Raw genomic sequence first — 18,864 nt, 5'->3', positions numbered from 1 at the left:
GAAATCAATCAAATACAATCAGTATACCAATCACAGAACTAAACAGCAAATGGTTCACAATTAACTATACACAGACAAACACAAGCCAATGCACCAAGGTGCAAGCCATTAAGGCTCAAACTCAAATGTAAAATCCTGCAAAACAAAGTCAAAATTAGCTATACACAAGTCACAAGTCAACTCGAATGGAAGCATATCATCAAGCATAGGCCATTTGTGCTATTAACCTGAAATACAACTCAAAAGTGAGATCACAAAGCCAAAACAGAAACTAAAATTCAACATGAAGCTCAATTAATCAAGTAATAACGTCCTAAAATTAAGGGAGCATGCAAGATTGAATTATTTCTAAGCCTAGGGGTAGAATAGTCATTTCACAGTTAGGGAGTAATATTGAACCAAAATTCTATTTATATCTAACCTAGACTAAATATTTCTAAAATCTAAGTAATTCTAATCTAAAACTGTTTAATTCTAATCATTAACAGTAACTAAACAATTAACCTCCTAATCACATCTAATTATTTCTAAAAATCTATTAGACTATTCTAAACATTATTCTAAATCAACATATTCTAATTCTAATTTGACAACTAATTAAAATGATAAAATTCTGAAATTAATTTCTAATAATATTTCTAATCATTAACTAAAATTTCTGATCAACTCTCTAATATCTTCTAAGCAACTCCTAATCCTAAAATTAAGCTAATCTAATCCATCTAATTAACTCTAAAGTTAATCCTAATAATGTACTCATCGTAACAGTCCTAAGATTAATTTCTAATTACCATTATCTATTAACACTAATTAAGAAACAAGAATCAGTGGAAACGGGTCTTGGTCTATAACCGGGGGTGCAGGCCCATTCGCAGGGGTGCAAGGTGAGGTTATTTGGGTTGGGCCTAAGCCGGGCCCGTGCTAAGCAAGGCAATGGAATGAGAGGCCAAGTTCAGTCTCTCATGGTGTTCTTGTGCACATCGAAACAGGCTCAAAACGTGATTCCTCCAAAAGCACTTCCTAGACGCGCTTCTCTCCTCTCACCGACGTTGACATTTCGACGCAAACAACAACAAAAAGAGATGGGATCCGATAGCAATCCGTTCGTTGTGGCCTCTTCTCTCATCATCTCCTGCTTGCCTTCTCCGATTCCGACGTGGTTAACGGTGAAGCAATCGAAGAACCGATTCGAAAGTTGACCTTAATCTCCAATTGAAGTACGAATCGAGAGCCGCATAAAAGGAAAACTCACAAAACAGGTATCACATATTCCGCTCAAATCTTCGCTCGATCCTTCTTCTTGAGCTCTTCTGAGAGGGCTTTGCGTCAGTGTTGTTCGATGCGGAATGGAGAACGTGATTCGTTTCCTTTATCAGTTTTCGGATTCACAGGTTCACATCGCCAAATACGACTCGATCTTCTATGGTATGAATAAGCGAAGGTAGAAGTGACATCGAAGGTGGATCGAAGGCTTACCGTACGGTGCAGGTATCGAATCTTTCGCCGGATTTCCGATCGATTCTTCGTCCTCTTCTCTGCTTCTGTTCGTTTTGCTGTGGATTGAAAATTTGGTTTTGCGGTTCGATGAAGATTGGTGCGGTTTGTTGTGATTTCACGTGGTGAAGGTTGAAGTCGAAGAACAAAGAAAATAGAGGATGATTGATTCCGAAAGGTGCGATCCGATTTCTATCCTCTACCTCTGCTATCTGTTTTCTGTTTGAGATGAGAGTGCGGTTGAGAGTTAGGTGAATAATCAAGTGGAGGCGTGAGGCTTTGGCAGGTTCAGTAGGAATTGCAGGGCGATGGTTTTTGAATGTGTATTGGGGATTGAAGGTGGTTCTTGAGGCTGAAGATTGGATTCTGGTGAAGGTTTGATGAAGGTGGAGATCACCGTTACGGTTACGGATTCGCAATGGTTGAAGGTGGAGGAAAGTTCTGTGAGTTTGTTACGGTTGTTGAAGGTGAAGGTTGAAAATTTGTTACGGGTTGGAAGAAGGAAAAGGATTGAGGTTGAAGAAACTATGGGAGGGAAGAAGAGGAAGAATCAAAAAAAATTCGAGAGAGGGATGATTGATTTATATAGGGATGGAGAGTAAGATTAGAAGCAATTAGGAAGAAAAAATTCTGTTACGAATTGGCTTGCATCCGACTTAATTTTTCTGTTATTTCTGTACTAGCTGCGGTTTACCGGCTTGGCTCGCATTATTGCATTGGCTTATGTTTTGCACCTTGTTGTAGCTTATTTGGTAGGCATTTTGCAGGTTTTGATGCAGCTTGGATGCTGTTCGCCGGCTCATGGAAGTGGCTTTGGCTTGTACCGTTTGCATTTTGCATCACCGTATTTGGCTCGCGTTTCCGTTGTTTTAAGTCATGCAGGATTTTTTACCAGAATTTTTAATGCAGAATTTTTAATGCAGAATTTTTTGTTAAATGCAATGCAGAATTTTGTTAAATGCAATGCAGAATTTTGTTTGTGAATTATGCAGAATTTTGTTTGTGAATTATGCAGCTACTACTATGCAATGCTGCTATGAGTTTGCCGCAGCTGGCTCGGTGTTGGCAACTAGTGTAACAAAGCGCTTCCGTTCGTGCTCTTCCGTTAGCAGCTTCATTTGCCAATTTCCCTCTTTTCCTGTATTTTCATGTAAATGTGAACAATAGTGGTCTATACAAATGGTTTATTTGGATTTAAAAAATGGATTAAAATATGGATTGGATTAAATTGTAAAAATGGGATTGAATGAAATTGGATTCATAAATGGATATGCCTATTGGATAATGAATGTGGATTTGAAAATCGTTTAGAAACATGGATTAATTGGGAAAATGGTTAATGGGCCAAACTTATGGGCTTAACAAAAAGAAATGAATGGGTTCAATGCAACCATGATTAAATTTCCACAACCAAATCAACTTTTCAGTAATCAACTCGGATCATCCAACTCAGCTTGAATTTCCAAGATTAATTCGAGAAAAGAACGAAATGATTTCTAAAACCGAATTTTATTTTCAAAGATCAACTCTAACTTCAAAATCAATTCAAACTTCAAACGTTAATTTGAAATTGAAATCAACACGAAGTTATAATTAAGCAGAACCAATATTAACATGATGCCAAGAGGACGCCTGCTTGTGGCGAACCATGCTTATTCAATGAAATGAGTGAATGAGGATGATAGGCGAATATTTGGGATTAGTGACCCATAAGATCAATGTGAAGGGCGGGGCGAATTTCAGGGTATGACATTGTGCAACCATCTGGCCATAACTTCTCAACCATTCACCAGATGCTCATGATCTTGGACTTTTTAGAAATGGGAGAGAAAGATCTTCAACTTTCATGTTGGACGAAATTTCATTTGAATCTTCTTTGATGATGTAAAATCAAGTTGAATTTGAACCAAAACTTTCCATTTTTGGAAACTTTTGATCTGACCTCAAATCTTCAAGGTAGATGTTTGTAATGACAAATGAACTTCTTTGGGACATGAAGGAAGTGTCTCAAACCATCTCTCCACTTCCTAGCCCTCAGTTGACTTTGCAGTTGACTTTTATGGGCCCTAGATGACCTGAAACTGCACTGTGGACTTTGAGCTTTCAACACTTGGCCAAATTGCATCAAAATGAACCTTGGGTTCACATAAGCTCATTGGAACACCCATAGGGCCTTTGTCTCATGGAAAAACTTGATCTCTTGCACAGTTGACTTCTCCTGATGCCAGTCCTGACTGATGCAATGCAATGGACTATGCAATGTGAATGCAATGTTAATGACCTAAAAATGAAATGAATGTACAAATGGGAGGTGCAAATTTGAGGTGCTACAATAGGCCAAGATGGGTTTGGTAAACTAAGGTCCTTGGCTTCTTAGGTCTATATTGGAACAAGTAATGTCTAACCACAACTTACTTATGTGACATTATTGATCTCAACATGACCTCCACCAAGTGAATGGGCTTGCAAGTCAACTCGCTAAGGAATACTCCACACAAGTTGACAGGACTATGCCATTCTCCTATCCTAAGTGCACTCGAGTTCGGGTATAGAACTCATCTCACAAAGATCACCAAGCAGCCAGCCAACAGAAACAGCAATGATATATACACAGTGCAATAAGGTAAAGCAGGTAAATAAATAACTGCACAAAAGCATGAACACCCAACAAACAAACAAACTACAAAAGCTAGGAGGGACTCGCTTAGGGAAGATGGACCAGCAAGAGGTCAACTTCTTAGTGTCCCCAGTGGAGTCGCCAGCTGTCGCAACCTGAAAAATACAGTGCGCGAAAAAAACAACCGGTGAAAGAAAAAGACAGAAGAGTCGCCACCGTGCGTTATTTATCCCAAGGGAGGGAAAGGAAACGCTCGAAGTAAACCTGAAAAAAGGAAAGGACAAGACAGGGTCTCGCAACCAAATCTTGGGTTCGAGAGTCGGTTATGCGAAGGGAAGGTATTAGCACCCCTACGCATCCGTAGTACTCTACGGGATCCACTTTTGTAGTTTTCGTCTAAAGGGTGTGGGTTTATCTTGTGCTGTTTGCCAAAAGAAAAAAGGGTTAAATGAAAATGACTCGCGCGGATGTCGCATCCACTGCATACGTATCTCATCTGAATATGAGAATCAGAGTCTTCGTAGCTCGGCTGACCTATGGGTTGGGATGTGTGCTCGCTAAGACATCGCGTCTTATGCCTACGTATCTCATCTGGCCTGAGAATCAGAGCAAAACGTAGTTCGGCTAACTACGGGGTTATGGATTGGGTTTTGGACGAACGACGTCACTACGCAATCTACCGGATGCTCGACCTTTGGAGACTTACTCGCCTGTAGTAGAAGGAGTTAACGTGTTGCTTTGGGTTTTAGGGTTTGGGATGCTCGAGGGCAAAAAGGCAGTCCTTGATGAAGGAACCGCGCTACCTGCAGGGATATGAATACAAAACACAAAACATGTATCTCAAAGTAAAATGCCACCAAGGGGCTCAAACGTTGCCTCCTATCGAGGTCTTCCAGCTAGGAAAGCAGTAAAATGCGGGAAAAATGTAAAAGTACCACGCGGATAAAGATCCGAAGTAACAGCAGTTAGAGGAATGGGAAACCCTGAGATCCTTCCAAGCTAACATCATCAAAGAAAGTGGGTCAGTACAGGTAATCGGAATGAACCTTCAGGGGTTATCCCACAAATAAAGTGGGAAACCACGCAAGTTATCCCTGCAAAAGTCATGTGAGCCCTCACAAAAACTCAACAAAAGGGTTAGTGAAACACCATAAGCATTTTTTTCATGAATAACAGTATGGTTTCAGAAACCTCAAACCCTGTGGCATACACTCAAAAATTAAACGGTTAAACATTCAAGGCATTGTTTATACATTCATATACATATTAAACCCATGGACGAAAAACCTAATGAAATTCATCCATCATACCTCATACATTCAGAGTATTCAACTTCAAAGCAAAAGGTAATGGGAATAAAGGCAAACCTGATTGGAGAGCTTGATTGAAATTGAGTTGCACCCGTGAGGTTTACAAAACAATCTTCAGGGTTTATGTGAGGCAGAGGTGATTCTGTGTAGTTGAGTTCCCTTCGGGGTTTGGAGGTTGCTCTGAACTCCGTTAGGTCTTCTCTCACTATCTTTTTCCTCAGGGTTTTGTTCCAAGGAAACCTCAGAGTATTTTGCTTCTCTTCCCTCTTCTCCTCTTCTGTGTGTGTGGCCTTTGTTTCAATGAAACTCTAGTATTTATAGGCTAATATTGGTAGTTTAGTGGGCTTTTGAGAAAGGTCCAAGTCCAAAAAAAATTATTATATTTTATTTATTTAATTATTTATTTAATTAATTAATTAATTAATTAATTAATTAATTAATTTTTTTATTTTTTTTTAAATTTTTTTTTCGTTTTTTTTTTTTTTTGGATCTAATTCTGATTGACATGATGAAATGCAATATGAAATGCTAAATGAATGCATGAATGAGGAGGGCAAATTTTGGGGTGTTACACATAGCATTTGATTCCACGATGAATCATATCATGAAACAAATTCACTCTGATACGTGGCACTGGCGTTCTGTTTCTCTAGAGGACAGTCTTCTCTCCATGGTAGCTTGCGTATAACGACATTGGTACCCGACCCTGGCATATCCTGATACGACCAGGCGAAGATATCAACATGCTCTTCCAACAGTGTTACTATTCTGCTCTTTATATTAGCCCCTGAAGTGGCCCCAACTTCCACTTTCGGACCTCGGCGGTGCCCGGAATCTCAATCTTGAATCGCTCCTCGTGCGGTTGAATCACCTTCTCCTCTTATCTTAACAACCTGGCTAATTCCAGCAGATCACAATCTTCTTCGCCTTATTCTTCGGCATGATAGATCGGATTGTCGAAGTCATACAGAGGTGTAATCGAATTGTTACCAATGAGATCAGGAGGATAGTCACTTTTGAGGTCGGAACAAGACAAATCAAAAGGAGAGAAAAATGAAAATAAACATTTCCATTTTTATTTTTTAAACTGCAAAATAAATGAAAAACAGGGAACACCGCTTTTAATCACAAAAACATCCATTTATTACTGATGCAAAATGTTGCAAAATGAAACACATGAGATGGCCCTTACCATGGACCATTACGTTTCGGGCAAAACATATGGCTTTCATGCAAACAAAAATTAAAAACAGAAATACTACTCTTCAGGATGAGCGACAGTGGCGATCTTTGAGGCCTTCCAGTTCCCTGGTACGCACGATTTTATCCATGACTCAAGCTCGCGGTCACGGTCAATCTCTTCACCCACTGCATAGGCATGACCTGGATCCAGCATTCCAGCACTAACGAATGTGAACGGTGGACGACGTCCTCTATTTGGTCTAGACGACTCTTGATCTAGCTGATAGCCAACCTCGAACATATCCGCTTTCACCATAATGTCTATGATCTTTCCCCATCCTAGGGCTTCTCCGTTCTTCACCACGTCCATGGCCTGCTTGTAAGAAGAAATGGACAGCTTCTTCTCTTCCTCAGCAATAACGGCGTTCTCCACCTCGACGGTTTCAGCTGCCTGACTCGGCGTCTCGAATTTTCCACCGTCCATTCCTACTTCAATCATTCCCTGAATCGTTTCCCCCCTCGTTACATACTCATTTGTAATGACAGCCGCACAACAATTATCAACACTAGGGAAAGCTCCATTCTTCATCAGATGTTTTGGGACCACAGACATTGGATTTTTTAACTGATCTCCCTCAGTCACCTCTATTCCTTTCTTGTCCTTTGACATCATTTTCACTTTTACAGGACCATGCCTTGGTACGGGGTTAACATCATCATTCAGTATCTGTGCCAAACTGATGGCCTTAGTGTCCACCATGTCCTGGACGACATGCTTGAAAGCTCTACAACCCTCAATGTTATGTCCTGGTGCCCCTGAATGGAACTCGCACCTGGAATTCTCATCGTAGTTTGGAGGCCTCTGATGCGGTTCTACAGGAATCAATATCCTTGGTCGAACTAACCCCAGATCCCTCAACCTCTTGAACAAAAGGGTATAAGTCATGGGTGGCTTATCAAACTGACGATCCGTCTTCCCCTTCTTCACTTGGCTCTTAACTTTCGGTGCTTTCTGTTGAGGTGGTGGTTGTTGCTGTTGTACAGGTGGATTACCGACAGGAGTGGTTACAATGGCAACATAAGGGTGGTACCGATCCTTACCGTGCTCCTTTCGGGCAGGCACACCACCTGATTCGACCTTCTTGAGCTGACTATCGCCAGAGGGTTTCTGTACCACAGATGACGAAGCTTTTCCATGAACTTTCTCCTTTGTCATCCAGCTTTCAATCCTATCCAACCTCTCAGCAATTGCCTTCTGCCCCAAGGCGAGCCCGTGCACGACTTTGAACAACTCTCTCATCATCTCTTTCAACTCGAGAATGTCGGTGTTGGGCGGATCCATCAACTTGGATTTGTTGAGTCTGGCGGGATATCTGAACGGAAGAGCTATGCGCACCAGTTAGACACTGACACCTACAAAACAACAAATAGGTTAGTATGACTCACACATGCAATGTCTATCTGTATGAGGAATGTCCTTTGATTCTAGCTTCATTGAGACGGATAATATTTCAACAACAACATTCTGACATCCGGATGTCTCTCGACCAGAATCCCAATCAAAAATTGACCCTGAGTACGGATAGACATGGGTTAAATGCAGATGAATGCGACATGGGCATGATGCAAATGCATGCAGGAAAGTCATTGTGCCATCTTCCAAGTCAACTGAGGATCAATTGTACTGGACCGGTCTCTGAACTGGTCACAATCATCTGAGGGCTTGAGTAACCATAAATCCAACTTGGGAGGTTCCGAAATAAACGGAACCGGGGAATATATCACCATCATCACAAGAGATCCACTGAACGGATGACAACCAGATCCTCTGAACAAGTGTCCTCAAATTCAACCCGGGGATCCGAAATAAACGGAACCTGCTGATAAGTGCCGCGGACAGAATTCCGGCGTCTCAGAGATAAATATCCACAAATCCATCTGAACCATAGTCACCATCAGTACCAAGAGTCACCAACAAGTCACCAACAAGTCACCAACGGTACCTGTAATGATTCAACCCCTCCCCTCTCACGGGTGTCATCTAGGCCAGGGTAAGGTCAAGAGAAACGCGGGATAAACAACCCTTTCAAGAATATCATCTTGTACACACCCGATGTATGTACCGATAATACCCCATCAGAGTCTGAACTGCTCGTGATATCATGTTCCGCTAAGTGGTGCAATACCACCCGCTTCCCATGAATCACTTTATTCCTAGGTGTCCTAGATTTCACTCATAGCCTGGGTATTGGGCCTTTTACCTCAAGTAACTCCCACCCCAACAGAGAGACAACACAACACAGATGAATATGAATGAATGCAAACATAAATGCAAACAATAAATAAATGAATGCAATACATGAAACAGCAAAAGCAACCAAACCCTACCCTAGAGATCGCTAGGAGAGACTCGCTTAGGGAAGATGGACCAGCAAGAGGTCAACTTCTCTTGTCCCCAGCAGAGTTGCCAGCTGTCACATTATGCGAAAAACCGGCGGGAAAACAAGACAACAGAGCCGCCACCGTGCGTTATTTATCCCAAAAGAGGGAAAGGAAACGCTCGAAGTAAACCTGGAAAAGACATGGTCTCGCGACCAAAGAGAGATGGGATCGGGAGCCGGTTATGCGAAGGGAAGGTATTAGCACCTCTACGCATGAAATGAATGGAACAGTGCACGTTTTTATGATTCAATGAGACTTGTATGGACATGAATGAGGCATCCCTAACCATCTCCCACCTTCAAATCCATGGTTGAACTGACAGTTGACTTTGGTTGACTTTCTAGGGTTTCAGATGAATTGATCATTGACTGATGAGCTTTGAACATCCAATGCTTGACCAAACCACTTCAAAATGATCCTTGAATCATATGAACTTAATGTATCAACCCTAGGGCTTTGTTCTCAAGGAAAATGCACTTGCTTGCTTGCACAACTGAATCTCCTGACCAGTCTGACTGCTGACATGATGGACTATGCAAATGAAATGCAATGTTAATGACCTAAAATGAAAATGTATGTACAAAATGGGAGGTGCAAATTTGAGGTGCTACACAATGCAAGGCAATGTTTTTCCACCTGTTTTGGGTAGTCCAACAATGTTTTCGTCGATTTGACACAAAGTAGCTTTCGCTAAAACCGACCAACAAACAAACATTTTTCTACCCAGAACTACGTAAGCCTTGATTTCTCTGTTGAGATACGTAGGAGCAGGATTTGTAAATCTTGTCAGGCCCACTAATAAAAAACTTAGGTTTAGTCCTTCGTCAAAAAAATCCAAAACATTCTCCTCTCATCCTTTCTTTCTTTCCCACCTGATAACTTAAAGCCTAACATTTTAAACTAACACTAACGCACACAACTAACCTAATGGTTCTCGTTGAGTATAACGGACGTGAGGGGTGTGTAACACCTTAAAATTTGCCCTCCTCTCTGGAGACTAGTTTAATACATTGCATTTCATATTTTAGGGCATTAGGCATTGCATTTTGCATATCATCTGAAAATAAGAAAGTCATCCTCCAAGGTCTTTTCAAGAGATGGAGAAGTTACATGATTCAAGCCTGAGGGGCTCTATGAATTGATCATTAGCCATATGAGGGTTTGCACTTCAATTAGGATTTCTTGGTCCTTCAAAGGTCTTGAGCATCATCTTGTTTGCTAGGATATATTACCATCATCATGGTTCTATCATCACCAAGGGTTTCAGAGTGCATTCTCAGGTTCCATTGGATTAGGGTTTTGACCTCTGGTCAACCCTAATCAATGCCATTCTTCCAGCTAGAGTTTCTCAAGGAGGTGAGGTATTTTATTGAGATGAAGATCACATGGTTATCATAAGGAGCTTACATGAGCTAGGGTTTCATTTTTGAGCATTTTCCTCAAGTGGTAGAGGCTCAAGCTGATCAGGGCATTTCAAGGTCATCTGAGGACCAAAAAGTCAACTGTGCAGTCAACTAAGGGCTTTGAGGTGGGGAAATTAGTTTCAACACCTCAATCATGTTCAAAAGAGGTCCATTCATCATGTCAAACATCTATCTTGAAGATTTTGAAGCCATGGCAAAAGTTTCCAAAAATGGAAAATGACCTGTAATTAAAAGTTTCCAAAAATGGCAAGTTTTTGGTTCACATTCAACTTAATTTTTCAACATCAAAAAAGCTTAAAATGGATTTTTGGTGAACATGAAAGTTGAATATCTTTCTCTCCCCTTTTCAAAAAGTCCTATTTCATGATCATCTGATAATTGGTTGAGAAGTTATGGCCAAATGATCACAAAGTATGCATGGAAGTTCAAAATGCCATAACTTTTGATTCAAAACTCCAAATTGGTCCACTCTTTTTGCAAAATGCTTGTCATGACCAAGAGATTCCAAATCAACCCTTGCCTTGCATGAAATAAGCTCATATAACCACTTGTTCACACATGTGTATTTTGGAGGGAAATCTCATAATTCAAATTTGGTTCAAGATATAAGCAAAATACCACTTCCATTGTGTTTATTGGTTGGTTTTAAGTGAAATTGAACCTTTTGCATGGGATTCTCACATGGGACATGGTGTAGCACCTCAAATTTTCACCTCCCATTTGTACATTCATTTTTCATTTTAGGTCATTAACATTAGCATTGTCCACTGCATAGCATTGCATTGTCCATTTGCCCAAGTGCAAGTTCATCAGTCAAGACTGGTCAGGAGATTCAGTTGTGCAAGCAAGCAAGTGCAATTCCTATTGAAGTAAAGCCCAAGGGTTGATTCAATATGTTCATATGACCTAGGGATCATTTTGAAGTGGTTTGGCCAAAGGTGGGATGTTCAGAAGTCAACAGTCAAGCTGAATTGCATCTGAAACCCTAGAAAGTCAACTATGGTCAACTGTGCATGAAATCATGGATTTGAAGAGGGGAGATGGTTAGAGAGGCCTCATTCATGTCCATAGAAGTCTCATTTGACATGTCAAAGATCAATATTGAAGAATTTGAAGTCAGAGGAAAAGTTTCCAAAAATAGTAAGTGACCTGTAATTTCAAACTGCCAAAAATGGAAAGGTCTTCTCCTCAAGTTTATATGTCCAAGGAAGCTTCAAATGAATTTTTGTCCAACATGAAAGTTGAATATATTGCTCTCACCTTTCCAAAAAGTCAAAGAACATCCATTTCTCATGTGTGGTTGAAGAATTATGATCAAATCATTGCCAAGGAAATTTGAACTTCAAGCTTGCACAACTTTTGAACCAAAAGGCCAAATCATGTGGTTCTTTTTGGAACATTTCACTCTTGATCTCTTCTATCCAATTCATGCATCACATTTCATTAATTCTCATCACAAAAAAATTGCATTTTTCATTTGAATTAAATTTGAAATTTGAAGGGAAAAGTTTAATTGAAAAATATGCATTGTTTTCATGTTTTTCCACTTGCACTTGGTCTTAAACAGCATTTTGAGGTGAATTAAGCATGAATTCGTGCACTGTAGCATCATTTCCATGCACATGAGGTGATTTGGCTAATTTGCTCTTACACTTGCATTCCACTAATTACAATTGCATTTGGCTAATTAAGATTAAGAACTTCATTAGTGCATCATATATAAGGATAATCAAAACAGAATTTGGGATTAACACATCATTTGGTTCAGATCTAGAAAAATTGCAAAATCTCACAAACTTTTCCTCTCAACTTTTCTTTGATTTTCTTCACAAACCTTGCTATATCTTCGATTGTTTCATCATCCACAAGTGCTATTGGATCTTCTGCAAGCAAAGAATCATCATTTTCGAAGCGGAATCAAGAACTGTTGAAGCTAGCATCATCCATGGAAGCTGTTGATTTGAGCAAGATCAAGCAAGACCGAGCATTGGATCTTCATACATTCATCCATTTAAGAGTTGTAGATCATCTGTTTCAACATTACAAGGCCAGGAAACCACAAATCCAGTTCTGCAATCTTTGAAGGTTAGAAATCGATCCTCATAATTCATGAAATGTTGCTATGCTTTTTGTAGATCTTGTATCCATGAGTATTCTGAGCTTTGTGGCATTGATTTTCATCAAGAATTGTGAAAGTTATGTTGATTTTAAGTTTGAGATGTGAATCTTCTTTTGTTCGATCCAGACATGTTAGCACGAATTAGGTTTAATTGATCATGGACTGTTAATGTGCTTGGAAAAATGAAGCTATTGATGTATTCATTTTTTATTTTGGTGATAAAGTGTTCTTGAGCCTGGAAATGATGAAGAACGTGTATGAATGTTACATGAACCCTAATTTTTTTCATCCAGAAGCGTGTTTGATCTTGTAGCGCGCCCATTGCATGTGTTATTCTGTTTAAGCTCATGTACTGGTCCACTTGGCTCCTACGTGGCTGATTCATTGGCCACAAACGCTTCCAATTGCCACGCCAGCTTTAATGAAACGCAGTGTTTCATTATAAAGCGCGCTCTGTTTAAAAATGTGCATGGTTCGATCCTTGGTGATGGACTTTCCACATTAGGCCTTGCATTTTTAGTTCATTTATGCTTCCATGATTATGCTATGCCTTTCCATCATTTTTTATTTTTTCTCCACATTAAAAAATTCATAACTCCAAAAATATTTGTCCAAATGAGATGAGATTTTTTCCATTGTGTTCATCAAGATCTCTACTATTTTTTGAGGATTTTTTCCAGAATTTGTGCACGTGTGGATTTTTGTTTTGGCTAGGGAATGTTCATACATGTGTTTTGTTGCACCTTGCTTGCCATTTTCATTGTGAAATAATGATGCTTAATCCAATGCTTCTGAAAATTTACATGCTTAATCTAGACACTTTGATTGATCTTTTGGCTTTGAGTTTGTATTTTTAGCATGCTTGGTTGTTGAGATATGAGCTGATCATTGGAGGTGTGACAATGTGTGGCACACCATTTCTTGTCCAATTTGCTGATTTTATGTACCATGCCAAATAAATGTCAAATGATCTGAATTTTTGCATGATGATACTTATGGATGTTAAGTTTGAGTGTGATTTTTGGTAGAATTTTTAAGTGCCTTTCCAATTTGTTTGAGAATTTCTTTTCTGTTTGACCATTTGTGGACCTTTTGATAGTCATGAACTTCTAAGATTTGTGAAATGCTTGATGTTTATTGGATGGACTTGAAATTTTGCACATGTATTCTAGACACCTTGAAGTTTGCCATGGCTTTGGTTTGATACATTTATCATGTTTGGATTCTGTTTTATGCTTGCTTGAAGTTGATGTATGGTTTTGTGCCCTCATTGAGCTTGTTTTGCCTTGCCTTGACTTAGGGAATTTATTTGACATGCTTCCACTTGTCCAAATGACTTGATTTTTGGTGTGATGATCATGTAATCAATGTTGTTTAGCCATGATTTTTCTTGAGATTTATTGAATTGTTTTTGAGTTGATGTGGATTGGTTCATTCTGTTTGCCTCTATGAGCTTTGAATTTGCATGCTTTGCACTAAATGCTTTATGAAATGAAATTGGTTGATGATATGAATGTGAGACCACTTGGACATTGTTCTTATTTGATTAAGCTTGATTCTTGCCAATTTTCATGTTCTGTTTTGGTTTATTGCTCCCTCTTTGACCCTAGGCCTTGTCCTAGTGGTTAGCTTCTCACATTTGAGCTTTGTTTCAGGTTAAAAAGCACAATTGCCATGCTTGATGAGGTTCACTCATTTGGAGTTGATTCATTGCTTGTTGATGACTAATCTTGAGTTTGTTTTGTAGGCTTTGAGACTTAAGCCTAAGCCTTGTGGCTTGCACCTTTGTGCATTGATGCTTGTTTGTCTGTTTTTGTACATATGATTGTTGACTTGTAATTGTCTGTTTCATTTTGTGAGTTGTGTACTGATTATGTTGGATTGTTTTCAGGTACCTTAGTTGCTATAGTTCATTGTGAACTTGCTCTTGCTTCGCTTGATAACTTGAGCATTGAGGTATAATGTCTCCAACTCCATGTAGTCTGGAAGACCTGGCCTGTTATGTGGTCAGGCACCTGTCTGAAGTCCTCCTTAAGAGGCAATGCTTGTGCTTGTTTATTTTTGTCCCCAAGCAGGAAAAGACCTTTGATAAGGCAATTGGCAGAACACAAGAGATGTGCAATCCATCTCCTGCTATTCAGTTGAGTCATCCCTTTGCTCACACAACTGGTGTTGATGCATTGTGGATATTAACCCAAGATCCTTGTACAGTTGTACAGTTGAGTCAGTCATAAGTGTAGAAGGGTTCCAACTTTCTGAACCCACACTTTCATCTGTCTAAAGCTCTCCCAGGCCAGGGATAAGAGCTGTGAGGCACACCCCTCACTTCCTATTTCATCTGCTTCACCCTAACTCTCAATGTTAGGGTTAAGAGCTAACATCACCTGATTACAGAGGGCTTGTGTTGTACAGCCTAACCCTTGTGTGAGCCCACTTTGTGTGTATATAGTGTGTGCTATTTGTGATTGTTTGCTTTTGCCTGTGCTGTTAGGATAGCTTGCTCCCTGTGCAAGTTAGATAGCAACCTTAACTTAGGGATGATTTGCATGATAACATCTAGGCTCGAGTCGTAGTCTCCCTAGTTGTGTCTCCCTTTGTTATCTGGTTAGGCTAGTCCTGTGTCCCTGCGTAGGGGAACTACGTCGCCCTGATCCTCATACCAGATGAGGTACGTAGGCAGGAGATGAGCTGATCTCTCCGGGCGCCCTTTTTGTTTTGTCTTTGTGTGTGTTAGGAGATGGATGTAAGCCCAGCGATTGGCATTCCGTATCCCCTTGTTGTGTGCTTGGAGTCCGATGTAAGTCCAGTGATTGGCATTTGGTTTCCAGTGTGTGTGTGTTTGGTTCGGAGTCTGATGTAAGCCCAGCGATTGGCATTTGGTTTCCAGTGTGTGTGTGTTTGGTTCGGAGTCTGATGTAAGCCCAGCGATTGGCATTCGGTTTCCATGTTTGCCTTTTTGTGTGGAGTTTGACGTAAGTCCAGCGATTGGCAGTCGATTTCCTGTGTTGTTTTGTTTGGCGTGCGTTAGCCGAGCTACGAGTGCTCTGATTCTTCTCTAGTCCGAGAAGATACGTATGCATAGGATGCGACATCCTAGCGAGCACGTTTGCCCCTAGTCCGAACTACGTTGACTCTGATGTCTATGCCTGATAGACTACGTAGGCCCAGGATGCGATATCCTGCCGAGTTAGTTTCATTTGTTTTCTTGTGTCTCTTTCAGCCAGTGTTTGTGTTTGTGAGCAGCGTTTTAGCAACCATATTCCTTCCTTTTGTGCGTGGATCCCGTCGAGTACGACGGATGCGTAGGGGTGCTAATACCTTCCCTTCGCATAACCGACTCCCGATCCCATTCTCTTTGGTCGCGAGACCATGTCTTTTCCAGGTTTACTTCGAGCGTTTCCTTTCCCTCTTTTAGGATAAATAACGCACGGTGGCGGCTCTGTTGTTTTATTTTCCCGCCGGTTTTTTCGCGTAATGCGACAGTTGGCGACTCTACTGGGGATCGAGAGAAGTTGACCTCTTGCTGGTCCATCTTCCCTAAGCGAGTCTCTCCTAGCGCTCTCTAGGTTAGGGTTTTGGTTGCTGTTTGCTATTATTTATTGCATTCATTTATTCATTGTTTGCATTTATGTGTCCATTAATGTTTGCATTCATTCATATTCATCTGTGCTGGCTGTGCTGTGTTCCTCTGTTGGGGTGGGAGTTACTCGAGGTAAAAGGCCCAATACCCAGGCTATGAGTGAAATCTAGGAAACCTAGGAATAGAGTGATTCATGGGAAGCGGGTGGTATGCGCCACTTAGCGGAACATTGATATCACGAGCAGTTCAGACCCTGGTGGGATACTATCGTTACATACTTCGGGTGTGTATATGATGGTATTCTGCGAAAGGTTATTTATGTTGCGTTTCTCTCGACCTTACCCTGGCCTAGATGACACCCTTGAGCGGGGAGGGAATGATCATTATTACAGGTACAGTTGGTGACTTGTTGGTGACTTGTGGTCCTGTTGGTGACTTGGTTTCTCAGATTGGGTTCAGATGACAGTTTATCAGAAGACTTTAGGTTTCAGATGAATTGTGGTTCCGAGTTCGAGTTGAAGCTTCGATCTTGTGCTTAGAGATTGCACAGCCTGCCAGTCTTGTCTGCATCATTTGCATCATAGCATGTTTATTTTCCAAAAGAAATGCAATAAAAAAAAGGGAAAAAAAATAAAAAAATAAAAAAGCTAATCTCTGCATGCATATCATTTCTCAGGTACATTCCAGAGTCTGTTCACTGATAGAGATGACAACAGTCCCAGAGCCGAAGCGGAAGACTTGTTCCTATAGCTTTCACCGTGAGCCTTTGACGTCTCTGATAGAGTTGAGCAACCTTATGACTAGTGGTAATCTGAAGGGGTTTGTCGATCAGTATGGGGATATTCTGACACTGTTGAAGATGGTAGTTGATCCAGTGCCGTTATAGACTCTTCTTCAGTTCTACGACCCAGAGCTTCGTTGCTTCACCTTTCAGGACTATCAGTTGGCGCCTACTCTCGAAGAGTACTCCATTCTGTTGAATGTTCCTATCTTGCATCAGGTGCCTTTCTTGGACGTGCCTAAGGAAGTTGATTTCAGAGTTGTTGCTAGAGCTCTCCGTTTGGGTATCAAGGAAGTCAGTGATAGTTGGAAGTCCAGTGGGGACGTTGTGGGTTTGCCTTTGAAGTTTCTGCTGAGAGTTGCTAGAGGAGAAGCAGAGAAGGGGAATTGGGAAGCTTTTCATGCTCAGTTAGCCATCATGATCTATGGGATCGTCTTGTTCCCGAGTATGCCCAACTTTGTGGACTATGCTGCAGTCATCATTTTTCTTGGAGGAAACCCGGTTCCTACTCTGTTAGCTGACACTTACTATGCTATCCACAGTAGGCATGGTAGGGGTGGAGCTATCAGATGTTTCCTGCCACTGTTGCTCAGATGGTTCTTGTCTCTCCTGCCAGTCAGTGGACCTTTTGTGGATGCTCAGGGTACTCATAGGTGGACTTAGAGGGTTATGTCTCTTACTTCATATGATATCAGATGGCAGTCTTACCGGATGGATGTGCGTGATGTTATTATGAGTTGTGGAGAGTTCAGGAATGTGCCACTTGTGGGGACTAAGGGTTGCATCAATTACAACCCGGTTCTTTATCTTCGCAAGTTGGGGTTTGTTATGAGTGGAAGACCACTTGAAGCTGAGATAGCTGAGAGTGTGTATTTTGAGAAGCGAAGCGACCCTGTTAGGTTGGAGCAGATTGGAAGAGCTTGGAGGTCTATTGGTGTCCATAATGGATCTGTCTTAGGGAAGAAGTTTGCCATTGCTATGCCTGACTACACTGAGTGGGTCAAGAAGAGAGTGGAAACTTTGTTGTTGCCCTATGATAGGATGAATCCTTTGCAAGTGCAACCACCTTTGATCCTTGCTGAGAGTGTACCTGCTGAGCAGTACAAGCAAGCCTTGATGGAGAATCGCCGATTGAAGGAGAAAGAGCAAGATGCCCAGATGGAGTTGTATCAAGCCAAAGCTGATAGGTTGAACCTGACTCATCAACTCAGAGATGTCCAGAGTGTGGATGTTGGTGGAGTAAGGAGCAAGAAGAGATCTTATGCAGAGATGGAGAACTTGCTGAATGCAGAGCACATAGAGTGTTTGAGATTGCAGAGAGCTGAGGCCAGTTATCAGAAGAAGATCAGAGATTTGGAGAAGCAACTCAGAGACAAAGATATTCAGTTGAAGAAGGAAGTCGACCAGAGACTTGCATCAGAGAACCAACTTGGAGGAGAAGTTGTAGAGCTTAGAAGACAGTTGAAGGAGAAGATCACTCCCTTGCCAGTGGAAGTCGTTTGTCTTAGCTCGTATTCCTGATGTTTATGTTTGTGAATCACACCCAAGCTTGTTGGTGGGATTCATTGTTGTACTTTGATGTACCTGGATCTTTGTTGACTTTGTTGTATGATCCTGTTGCTTATCTATAGATGAGGTTGTTGGTTTCACTTTGTGCTCGTCACTTTTGTGTATGTTGTTCCTGTGCTGCTGTGTTGATTCTTGTTGCAGGTTGCCATCTTTTGAAGATGAATCAGGCTCTTTGAATGCCTGAGAAATGATCATATCATGTGCATCATATGCATTAGCATCATACTCATATCATATTGCATAACAGGTGTTCTTGTACGCGACTTCTCACTCTGATTCCTGTGTCAGGCAGGATAGCTGATCAGAGACCGCACCGGTATTCAACCAGACTCAATCAACAAAGAAG

General features: G+C 41.0%; 1 long non-coding RNA gene across 1 annotated transcript; it reads left to right on the top strand.

The window, feature by feature from the left end:
* The first annotated feature begins 876 nt into the window (after positions 1–876).
* LOC127100919 (uncharacterized) lies at positions 877–2,759 on the top strand. Its single transcript, XR_007794532.1, has 2 exons — positions 877–1,672; positions 2,510–2,759. It is a non-coding gene; the product is annotated as an uncharacterized LOC127100919 (long non-coding RNA).
* Positions 2,760–18,864: the final 16,105 nt, after the last annotated feature.

This window comes from Lathyrus oleraceus, chromosome 7 (assembly GCF_024323335.1).
Source record: "Lathyrus oleraceus cultivar Zhongwan6 chromosome 7, CAAS_Psat_ZW6_1.0, whole genome shotgun sequence".
Classification (NCBI taxonomy): Eukaryota; Viridiplantae; Streptophyta; class Magnoliopsida; order Fabales; family Fabaceae; genus Lathyrus; species Lathyrus oleraceus.
Note: the sequence above shows the minus strand (reverse complement) of the source record. Positions and strands in the feature narration are given on the sequence as shown.